The sequence below is a fragment of the Triticum urartu genome, chromosome 7 (assembly GCF_003073215.2).
Source record: "Triticum urartu cultivar G1812 chromosome 7, Tu2.1, whole genome shotgun sequence".
Lineage (NCBI taxonomy): Eukaryota > Viridiplantae > Streptophyta > Magnoliopsida > Poales > Poaceae > Triticum > Triticum urartu.
This window is the reverse complement of record NC_053028.1, coordinates 560,207,858-560,219,910: the sequence shown is the minus strand read 5'-3', so window position 1 is coordinate 560,219,910 and position 12,053 is coordinate 560,207,858.

Here is a 12,053-nt window from a genome sequence, read left to right as displayed (position 1 = left end):
TTAAGTATGAGGAACTTGAAAGTCGTCATGAAACGCTCTCAACAACTCATGAAAAGCTTTCCTATGATTATCTTCAAAGGAAGCAAGATCTTGAGAAATTGAGAGCGGCTCATGAAGATCTTCAAAAGGAAAACGAGTCACTTCGCGCCGAACAGATCAGCTCCGCTCAGGAAGGATTTGAACCACCATGTCTTAAGTGCATTGAGCGTGATAATGCTACTACTGTTGCTGAATGTTCTACTGCTGCTACTGTTGCAATATCTTCAACTGTTGATGTGGGAACTAACCCCTCTACTGAGGATTCCACTGCTATTGCTGATGAGAATTCTAGGTTGAAGACATTGCTTGAAACAGGGATGTACAAAAGTCTTAAAGGGCATCAGACACTATGTGATGTCCTCAAAAAGCAGATCTTGAACTGAAACCCGAGGAAAGAGGGTGTTGGGTTTGTAAGGAAAATGAATGCTGATGGCTCTTACTGGAAACCTGAGCAGTACCCCAAAACCACATGGGTTGCTGCAAAGGAATCTTCAGCAGATCTATCCAATCTATCTGGCTTCTCTTATGCAAACCCCATTGTCATTGATGAATCCTTTGATGCAAACTATAAACTGTTTAAGAATCAGAATGGTGAAGTGTTTTCCAGGTACATTGGTACTAACTGCAGGAATGGACCGCCTATGAAGAAGATCTGGGTTCCGAAAAAGTGTTTGGAGAATTTTCCTATGAATGTCATCATGACACCACACGTGAAGAAGACAAACCTCAGACCACAGACTTCATACGGTCCAAAGGCGTCATACAGACAGAGGACTCACCTGAGTCGCACTAACGCAAATGTTTTGCAGGGAAACCATACTCAGGCCTATGAATATGAGCGCGGTTCATCAAACCGCCATGTTCATAAGACCAAGAACTATTCTGCCTATTCTTATGAGTACTATTGTCCGCCTGCAAGACTTTTTGCTAGGGCTCCAAAGCCAAAGTTCTCAGACGCTGCACTTAGACTTATTGCTTCTAAGCCACCCTTGAAGATGTGGGTGGCTAAGAAATCTTAACTCTCTTTTGCAGGGAAAGGTCTCCAGCAGAAAACCAAAATCATCTGACGCTATTGCTGGGGACCTTAAACATCTTGTAGGGCGCAAGATCAAATGCCCGAATGGTCTTACTATGTACTTCGTTCCTGAATCGCTTGCTACTCTCCCTATTAGTCCTAATCTGGATCTAAGCTTTCATAACCCACTAGTTCGTCAAATGTTTTTGCTTCACAATTCTCTTCGTGAAGCCTATCCCCCTAACTGCACTGTAGGGTACGACACCAGTGTCTTCAGAATGGATTATTGATAGTGGGTGTAACATGACTGGCAAAAGAAGCCTTCTTATGGACTCAACCTTACGTCCATCCGACAAGAGTCACATCACATTTGCTGACACTAGTAAAAGTAAGGTACTGGGTCTAGGTAGAGTTGCAATCTCAAAGGATCAACACATGGATAAATTCATGCTTGTTGAATCCCTTGGCTTCAACTTAATGTCTGTCTCAATGCTTTGCGATTTGAACATGATCGTAATATTTGGAAAATATCGCTGCCTTGTACTAATGGAATCTGACAAGTCTCTAGTGTTTGAAGGGTATCGGAAAGATGATTTGTACGTAGTAGATTTCTCGGCAGGACCACAGCTTGCCGTATGTCTTCTAGCAAAGGCTTCAGAATGCTGGCTCTGGCATCGGAGGCTAGGGCATGCTGGCATGAGGAACCTCCACACCCTTGCAAAGAAGAAGCATGTCATAGGCATCGAGGGCGTCAAGTTCAAGAAAGATCACTTATGCGGTGCCTGTGAAGCAGGGAAGATGACGAGGGCCAAACATCCCTCGAAGACAATCATGACAACCACTCGACCCTTCGAACTGCTCCACATGGATCTTTTCGGTCCCACTCATTACTCAACTCTTACTACTACTGCTTGTCTCTATGGCTTTGTCATTGTTGATGATTATTCTAGATATACTTGGGTGCACATAATCCTCTACAAGACTGAAGTGCAGGATGTCTTCAGACGCTTCGCCAATCGAGCAATGAACAACTATGGCGCCAAGATAAAGCACATCAGAAGTGACAATGGCACTGAATTCAAGAACACTGGCCTTGATACATATCTTGATACCTTGGGCATCACACATGAATTCTCAGCCCCGTACATGCCACAGCAGAATGGCGTCGTCGAACGCAAGAACAGAACACTCATTGAGATGGCCCGAATGATGCTTGATGAATACAAGACTCCAAGAAAATTCTGGCCTGAAGCCATTGATACTGCATGCCATACAATCAATCGTGTTTATCTTCACAAGCTTCTGAACAAGACATCTTATGAGCTCCTTACTGGTAAGAAGCCAAATGTCAGTTACTTCAGAGTATTTGGCGCCAGGTGCTGGATCAAGGATCCACATCACACTTCAAAATTTGCACCAAAAGCACATGAGGGTTTTATGCTTGGATATGGAAAGGATTCGCACTCCTACAGAGTCTTCAATCTCTTTCATTATAAAGTGGTTGAAACAGTGGATGTGCGGTTTGATGAGACTAATGGTTCACAAAGAGAGCACCTCCCAAATGTGCTAGATGAAGTTCCATCCAGCGAATCAATCAAGCTTATGGGAACCGGAGAAATCATACCCTCTGAAGCTCAACCTGAAGAGGAACTTATCATCTCTGCACCTGATCAGCCTGAAGACAATTCCACTAACAATGACAATGATCAGCAAAAGCAAAACCTTCACCCTGTACATCCTCGTGTTGCCAATGAAGTGCAGATTGAGAGAATAATTGATAGCATCAATGCACCCGGTCCACTCACTCGTTCAAGGGCAACTCAGCTGGCAAATTTCTGTGGGCACTTCGCATTCGTCTCAATAACAGAACCCAAGAAAGTTGAAGAAGCCTTCATGGAACCTGAATGGATTCAAGCTATGCAAGAAGAGCTTCAACAGTTTGAGCTGAATAATGTATGGGAACTGGTTAAGCGTCCTGATCCTCGGAAGCACAATATAATAGGCACCTAATGTATATATCGAAACAAGCAAGACGAGCATGGTCAAGTTGTCAGAAACAAAGCTCGTCTCGTTGCTCAAGGATATACTCAAGTGTAAGGCATTGACTTCGATGAAACATTTGCTCCTGTGGCTCAACTTGAAGCCATACGCATACTGCTGGCCTATGCAAATCATCATAACATACTTCTATATCAAATGGATGTGAAGAGCGTCTTTCTCAATGGCAAGATTGAAGAAGAAGTGTATGTTGCACAACCGCCTGGCTTTGAAGATCCGAAACATCCTGACATGGTATACAAGCTCAACAAGGCACTGTATGGCCTCAAACAAGCCCCTCGGGCCTGGTATGACACACTCAAGTACTTCCTGAAGAGCAAAGTCTTGATACCTGGTTCCCTAGACCCCACTCTCTTCACGAAGACATATGATGGTGAACTGTTTGTGTGCCAAATATATGTGGATGACATTATCTTCGGCTGCACCAATCAGAAGTACAGTGAAGAGTTTGGATATATGATGCAAGAGCAATATCAGATGTCCATGATGGGAGAGCTGAAGTTCTTCCTCGGTCTTCAAATACGATAGCAACGCAACGGCATCTTCATATCTCAAGAGAAGTATCTCAAAGATTGCCTGAAGAAGTTCGGTATGCAAGACTACAAAGGCTTCACGACGCCAATGCCAGCCAAACATCATCTGGGTCCCGACGACAATGGTAAAGAGTTCGATCAAAAGGTATACCGCTCCATGATTGGTTCTTTGCTTTATCTATGTGCATCTAGGCCAGATATTATGCTTAGTGTTTGCATGTGTGCTCGATTCCAAGCGGCACCAAAGGAGTCGCATCACTTAGCTGTGAAGCGAATTCTTCGATATTTGGCTCACACCCCAACTCTAGGATTATGGTATCCAAAGGGCTCGGAGTTTGATTTGGTTGGATTCTCGGATGCTGATTATGCTGGTGACAAAGTGGATCGCAAGTCTACATCAGGCACATGTCACTTTCTGGGACGATCACTTGTATGTTGGTCTTCAAAGAAGCAGAACTGTGTATCTCTCTCCACTGCTAAATCTGAATACATTGCTGCTGGATCTTGCTGCGCTCACCTTCTGTGGATGAAGCAAACACTCAAGGACTATGGCATTCATCTGAAGCAAGTGCCACTTTACTGCAACAACGAAAGCGCCATCAAGATTGCCAACAACCCAGTTCAGCACTCGAAGACAAAGCACATTGAAATTCGTCATCACTTTCTCAGAGATCATGTTGTGAAGGAAGATATTGATATCATACACGTCAACACTAAAGAGCAATTGGCAGATATCTTCACCAAGCCCTTGGATGAGAAGAGATTTTGCAAGTTACGGTGTGAGTTAAATATCCTGGAATCCACAAATGTCTTGTGATCAGGCACACATCCTAACACTTATGCATATTGATGACTTAGATGTGCAACACATGAAGTAAAGTATATCTTCAATCAATGAAGACATACATTCTAAGTGTGAATACATTAATGTGGAATTTGACTTCGGAACGCCACGATAATTGTGCGCCGTGTCTGGGTCTAATACTTCCTATACGGTGGGTAACGCCACCACCAAAATGTTCTGTTTGAAGTGTTTCACTCATGGCGTTACATTTGCTATGTCTTCACATTTGGTTTGGCTTCAATTTCAACATGTCTTCATGATTATCTTCACTATGTTGATTATACATATATATACTAGTGTTCTGTCCTCTATAGCATTCACTTATAGATATGTCTTCTTGTTGAATCTTTTGAACTAAGTGAATGTGATCGGACCCTAACCTCTCTATGCTTTCTATCTCAAACTCTATCTCTCCAAATCATATGCATTCTATTGAAACCGTCGAATGTCTTCTCTGCATCCTTGTCAGCAGAAGATACAGAGACAACCATTTAGTCCGTTTTCAATGCTCATTCCTTCACCTGAAAACCCGGAGAAGTGGGAACGACCACCCGACAATCCAGGCGTGCGTGGGACGTGGAACAACCCCCGACATGCTGCATGATGGCCATGTGTTCCTCAGATGTGAATCGCCAGGGGCACCTGTGTAATAATGCAGTGCCGCCCCTGTACCTATAAATACACACCTCACAGCAGTCATTATCTCTTCTTCCACTCTCGCACGAAACCTAGCGCCACCGCTAGCCCTCGATGACGCCGTCGATGAAGCGCTTTGCTGCCGCAACCTCTGCAACACCGTCTTCACGCCGACCGCGTACATCGTCTTCTCCGCCGTCGCCGTAGGTGTCCTCCGTCGCCAAGTTAGGGCATGGATGATCAAACTGCTCGGCCTCCTCTTCCACTCCGTCTAGCAGTTCTTCGTGTGGTAAATAAAACCTCCTTTTTACGGCCCCTTTGATCCTATAGCTTTATCACTTTCTACCACAAGCAGTTTCTATTCACACAAGTTGGATCTCTTTCATACTGCATCTCATAACATGCCTACTATATTCACTTATGCTTCACAAAGTAGTTAGATTCCTCACTTGTGCTGATCCGTGGATTCGTACAAATCTGGAACCAACTCCTTATCTATGAGTGAATGTCTTCGCACGATGAGGTCAATGTCTTCTAAACTGATTTATCTTCAAAATCTTCTGAGAATGCATATGACCTCTTCCCCTTCCCTCGCACCTTAATGCTGTCATAGGTACATGTCCGTGGGAGAATCCCTTGGTTCTCATAGTCTGCATTCATTTGCAGAATTCTTACAGTATCACATAAATTCTCCCGAAGCCAGTTCCTGTTTGTCCAGCAAGCGAAAACCTTTGAAGCCTTTGAACGTATTGAAGCCTTTCAGTTTAAAGTTCATGGCTTCAGAAAAATCAGCAAGGAAGGGTGGCAGAAAGCGTCGAGGAGAAACATTAAGAGATCTGCCCGATGACCTCTCAGAGCTGTACAAGACAGATCCTGAAGAGGATTACAATCAGCGCAAGACACGAATCCAATGGATTCGACGCTATTGGGCAGAACAGTGGTTCAAGTACAGATTTGTGACTAAGGAATATGCTGAAAAGAATGCCATCAAGCGACCATGGGGAGACATCCTCTACAAAAATCTTCAACCCAGGACCAGAGATGAAGCCATTGAACAAGGCTTCTATCCCTGCATGGTCCGTGGACCACAACCTGCGGATGCTGACCCATCGTCCCTGCTATGGTGTCGTGACGACAATCTGTTTAAGCGCAACTTCCAGTTTGCCCAGAACTCAGCAAAGCAGAACAAGAAGACTTTGGGTTTAGATTTCAACCCTGGTCCCTCTGCTCCCCGTGCCGATGGAACTCGCAAAGCTGAACCCAATCTTCTTGGGCCCTTCTACAATCTTGAAGGTCTCATAACTCACATCGTGGTTCAAGGGACAGCCGTGAATGAGCCTGTAGATGACGCTGAATCAGATGAAGCGCCTGCAGCGCCGAAGCCAAAGAAGCTGAAGCAGCCAAAAGCTTCAAAGCCGGCCTCTGCACCAAAAATCTCACGGGCGAAGCCACTGGCAACTGCACCTCCTGAAGACAGTGTGCAGTCTGAAGATTTGTCACGCATCTCCAAGCCCCAGAAGGTCAAGATGCCTCTACCACACACCGGCCACGAGCTGACAGCTGCTGCCATTCTACGCAAAGACGCCATTGATCTGTCAAGTGATGAAGATCTTGCAGATGACGCTCTTGAGCAACTCATCAAGAGCAAAGAAGAAGTAGAAATCTTTAATGAGCTGCCTCTCTTTGACGTGACAATCATCCACAACTTCATTGATGAGTGGTTTGACACGCCAAACATCAGCTTCGAAGATCTGCAGCTACCCATTGGCCTCAGTGTCGCCTTCCATGGCGCCATTGCTTCAGAGCTAGCTCTCGCTCAGCGCATCGTCGAACTGAAGCAAAAGATTGACTATGAAAAGGCTCAGTTCAAGAAGCATATGGCCAAGCTCAGCGTGCAAGAGGTGAAAAACTTCAAGATTATGCTGCACGAGCTCAAAGAAGCCTTTCTCAAGAAACGTGCAGAAGCTCAGGGTTCTTGGGAGCGCATGAAGAGCCTGGATGACAAGTGTGTGCAAGGCTACAACGAAGCTGAGAAGCGCAAGGCCCTTGGGCGTCCGGGCATTGATCCCAGGATGGCTGCTAAGTAGAAGAAGAAGCCCATTGTGACCGAACCTCTCGCACCAAGGCAGGAAGCAGATCCCATTGTCTTCCCAACTAGAATGACTGGCTCGAAGCCAAAAGCCCGGTCAACTGCTTCAGAGCTGAAGAAGACGAGGACTGCTGAGGCTGAAGCTAGGAAGAGGAAACATCCTGAAGCCTCTCCTACTGCCCCCTCCAAGAAGAAGAGGAAGACCAAGAAAGAACGGGCTGCTCCCACAGAGCCTTTGATTGTTGAACCCATTTCCATGGTTCGTCCTGACGCTGAATGCCAACTGACAATCCATGAGCCTGCTTTCACAGAGGCTCATGAAGCTAAAGACTTTCCAGCAGCTGATCCCATCGCTGTTGAAGACATTGGTCACCATGACCATGTAGAAGATGGTGCAGTCCTTCCTCAGCTCGAGCACAGCGAACTCATCAGCATTGGTCGTCCTCTGACGCCAATCGCTCAGGATGCTTCATGGGCTGATCGCCCACAAGAGGAAGAAGACTTTGAGGCCCAGCCAACTCTAACTACACAGGCGTCGCCTGCGTTGCGCAGGCTTTGCAAAGGACCAAGGCCTCCAGTCTCTGCGTCTGAAGCTGAAACTGCTGAAGACATTCCGGCTGCATCAGCCGATGAAGAAGAAGTCCCACAAGCTGCTACTCCACTGTCCCACCAAGAAGCGGTTCTCGAGGAGAACGTGATTGTGACCGACCCTCCAGCTCATCAAGTGGAGGTTGAAAATCTTGAGGCTGCCACCACCAACACCACTGAAGCCACTGACGCTGTCATGGCTGAAGCTAATGTGGAGCCTTCACCAACCAAAGCACCAGAAGTCAGCGAAGCCACTGCTCCCACTGCTTCTGTTCCTGCACCTATTGCCGGTCCTCAGTTCGACTATCATGTTGAGCACAGGCCTCAGGTACAGAAGCCAATCCCCAGATTGCCCAGGTTCCCAGGTCCTGCATCAGCACCTGGATCCTTCAATATCAATGGCTTCAGAGCAGACAACACATTCTTCAATAGCTCCAGGAACCCCTACTCAAGGGAAGGAATATCATCTGATCGGTTCTGGAGCTATCCGCAGCGAAGCTATTACTCCTGCATTCTTTACAATCAAGGTTGCATCTTCCCACACAAGCGTCTTGACATTAAAGCAATAGCTGGTCTGCCCTGTCTGGAAGAAGCTCTGGATTGCTTCAAAGAGGTTGGGTTGCTGCCGTTCGTCACTGACCAAGAGCATTGGAATGAAGAGTTGCTGCTCCAATTCTATGCCACACTTCACATCCGCGGGTATAACAGAGATCCGAAGACTTGGGTCCTGGAGTGGATGACAGGAAATGTTCATCACGAAGCCAAAGCCTTTGACATCATTGAGCTCACTGGTCTACCCACTCCCGGCGATCTCTACGAATCTGGCTGTCAACTTCACAGTGAAGCTGTGGAGAGCATCTTTCAGAAGCCTAAACCTAACATGAGTCAGATGCTCAGTATGATGAAGCCATTGCCCCAAGATGCTGAATATCCCAAAGAGTTCTTTGTTGAAGACCTAGAGTATCTGCCAAGGACTATTTATCACATCATACGGCGAACTCTCTGGTCCATCAAAGGGCACTCTCCACATGCCAAGCTGGAAGGTGCAATGAAGACTTTGGTCTTCTATATTCTTCATGGAAAATGCTTCAATGCACAGGACTTCTTCATTCGCCAACTTGCTGCATCAGGCTCTGATCTGTTTGGCTTGAAGTTCTACGCCCCATGGGTAATGCGGCTGATCAAACTTCACTCCGCTATCTCATATCAGCCATCTGCTCGCAATCATCAGATTTTTCTGCCTGATGTGGATATGTCTATTGAAGCCATCTATCCTGAGCTTGCCAAGGAACCTCTAAGTCTTCAAAATGCAGAGCATCAAAGTTTTTCTCAGAACATTGAAGGAGTTGAAGCAGTCACTCGTGTGTATCCTTTGGCTGGCACTACACGTGCACCGCATCCTGCTCTCACTGAAGCCACTAACAGTACAACTGCCCCACGACCCAAGAAGCGCACTCGTGTTCTCAATGACCGAGAGCTTCTTGTGGCTCTTCATCAGAAACAGGATAGGCATCATGACTGGCTGAAGCGTCAAATGCAAAGCCTCTTGGTGGATGTTAATCACATTCGCAATCTTGCCACCAAGAATGCCTTTGTTGCTCATGAAACCTCTCGACGCACATGGAAAGGGCTGACGCTGATGTGTTCTGAAGATGATCTTCAAGAGGATGGCTTCTCTGAGCGCTTCAAGTTTGACTCCACACCTCCTCGAAGGGCAGTGCTGCGACGAACTCCATCTCTTGAAGACTCTGAGTTCTCTTCCTCTGCTGCAATTGTGAATGCCAGAGTGATCGAGGATGAAGACGATGCTACTTCACCGCCACCTCCTTCCGCACGCTTCGACACTGCTCCAAGCTCTTCTGCACTGCCGAACACCACCGGCGACCCTGCTGCTTCACCTACTCTTCATGGGAACGAGTAGATGCTCTATGTCTTCAAACCTTTTTGGTCCTTACTGACAAAAGGGGGAGAAGCATATGAGTTTGATAGTCTTCAAGCGGGTCCATATGGGCGGGTGCTTCATATTTTTGCTTCGTGTTTACAACTCTCGTTTTGATACATTTGGTTCTTTGAGTTGTAACACTTAAACTCGATGGTCGTCTGCTACTTATTTGCCATTTTGTGATGCGATGATAAATTCCGCATGTGCGACGATAAATTCCGCACTTAGATCATTTTGCAGACGTCCATTTTCCATTATGCATGTCATTATATTCACATACCTTCACATGCATAGTGGATTGTCATCATAAGTTGAAGAGGATCTCCACAAGCACAACCTGCCATGTGCATTTGCATTCCAAAAGCAAATTACTTGTATGCACATCTTCAGGGGGAGCCCTTGCAACTTATGAAGACAATTCCTTATCCTTTACAATTTCACATATTATATTCCCCATTGAAAACTTCAACTAGTTTGTCATCAATCACCAAAAAGGGGGAGATTGTAAGTGCATCTAGTGCCACCCCTAGTTGGTTTTGGAGTATTGACGACAAACCTAGTTGAGGGACTAATGTGTTTGTGAGAATTGCAGGATAACACAGGTAGAAGTCCCTCATTGATTCGGTTTTCCTACCAGAGATGACCCCTCAAAATGTATGAAGACATTGATGTCAAAGGTGGTATATGAAGATATTCACATTGAAGACTATGACAAGAGAAGACATCGCATGAAGCCTATGGAGCTCGAAGACTTAGATCTTTCATGGTTCTTTTTCTTCTTTATGGAGTCATAGGAACCACCGTACTGTTAAGTGGGGTCCAAGAGAACCAGTCAGAATGACTGAAGTGATGCTTAACCAAAACCTATGTCTTTGAGTGAAGACTATGAGAGCGAATCTTGTCCAGAGTCAGACAAGTCAGCTTTTCTTGTAGCCCAAGTAAAGTTGTCGTGTGAGTTTGAAATCTGACCGTTGGAACACGTGTCAGTTCCTTAGTGACCCAGGGTCATTTCAGACAAATCAGGTCGGGTTGCCTAGTGGCTATAAATAGCCCACCCCCTACAACCATAAACGGTTGGCTGCTCAAAGTTAGTGTACGGCTTTTGTCATTTGAGAGCAACCCACCTCGAAGCCTTTGAGAGAGAATTCCTTGCGAGGATAAAGCCCTAACCACCCAAAGCCAAAGAGAATTAGGCATCACTTAAGTCTTCTTGTCTGTGTGATCTGAAGACTTATTACACTTGAGGACTGTGAATCCTCCAGCCGGTTAGGCGTCGCGTTCTGAGCATCCAAGAGACATTGTGGATCGCCGGTGAACGAAGTCTGTGAAGGTTTGGGAGTCTACCTTGAAGAATTACCAGAGTGATTGGGCGAGGTCTGTGTGACCTTAGCTCAAGGGGAATACGGTGAGGACTGGGTGTCCTGAGCTGCGTGTTCAGGACTGGGTGTCCGGGACTGTGTGTCCTCAGGTTTAAATACCTAGATGCCCTAACCAGACATACAGTTGTCACAGCAACTGGAACTGGTCCAACAAATCATTGTCTTCAACGTGTCACTGGTTTCATCCTTTCCTTCCCTTTACTTACTGTTGGTCCTTGTGAAGTCATTGTATGATTGCACTATCTTTTATCTTCACCGAGTGACTGCGTGTTCTGTTTGGCTTCATAATATCTTCCTACCTGATCCTTACTACATTGCTGCTATTAGTCATTGTGCTTTCACTCCATTGAATACTTGAGTATGGTTTGCCTAGTGTAGTCTACCTTCCGCTGCATGGTAATAGGTTTATTTCTATCATTTGTCTTCATAACTTCCATGTTTTGAAGACTTTCATAAAAATCGCCTATTCACCCCCCCTCTAGTCGATATAACGCACTTTCAACTAAATTTAGAGAAATTAAATTCATGAGACATATCATCTAAACCGATAGTAACAACATCCTTTTTGCAATCTATCTTAGCATTAACAGTGTTCAAGAAGGGTCTACCAAATATAATGGGACAAAAGCTATCTTGTGGGGAACCAAGAACAAGAAAATCAGCAGGATATTTATTTTTCCCACACAAGACTTCAACATCTCTAACAATTCCCATTGGTGAAATAGTATCTCTATTGGCAAGTTTAATTGTGACATCAATATCTTCTAACTCAACAGGTGCAATATCATGCATAATTTCTCTATATAGGCTAATAGGTATTGCACTAGCACTGGCACCCATATCACATAAACCATGATAACAATGATCTCCTATTTTAACAGAAATAACAGGCATGCCTACCACAGGTCTAGGTTTATCTTTAGCACAAGG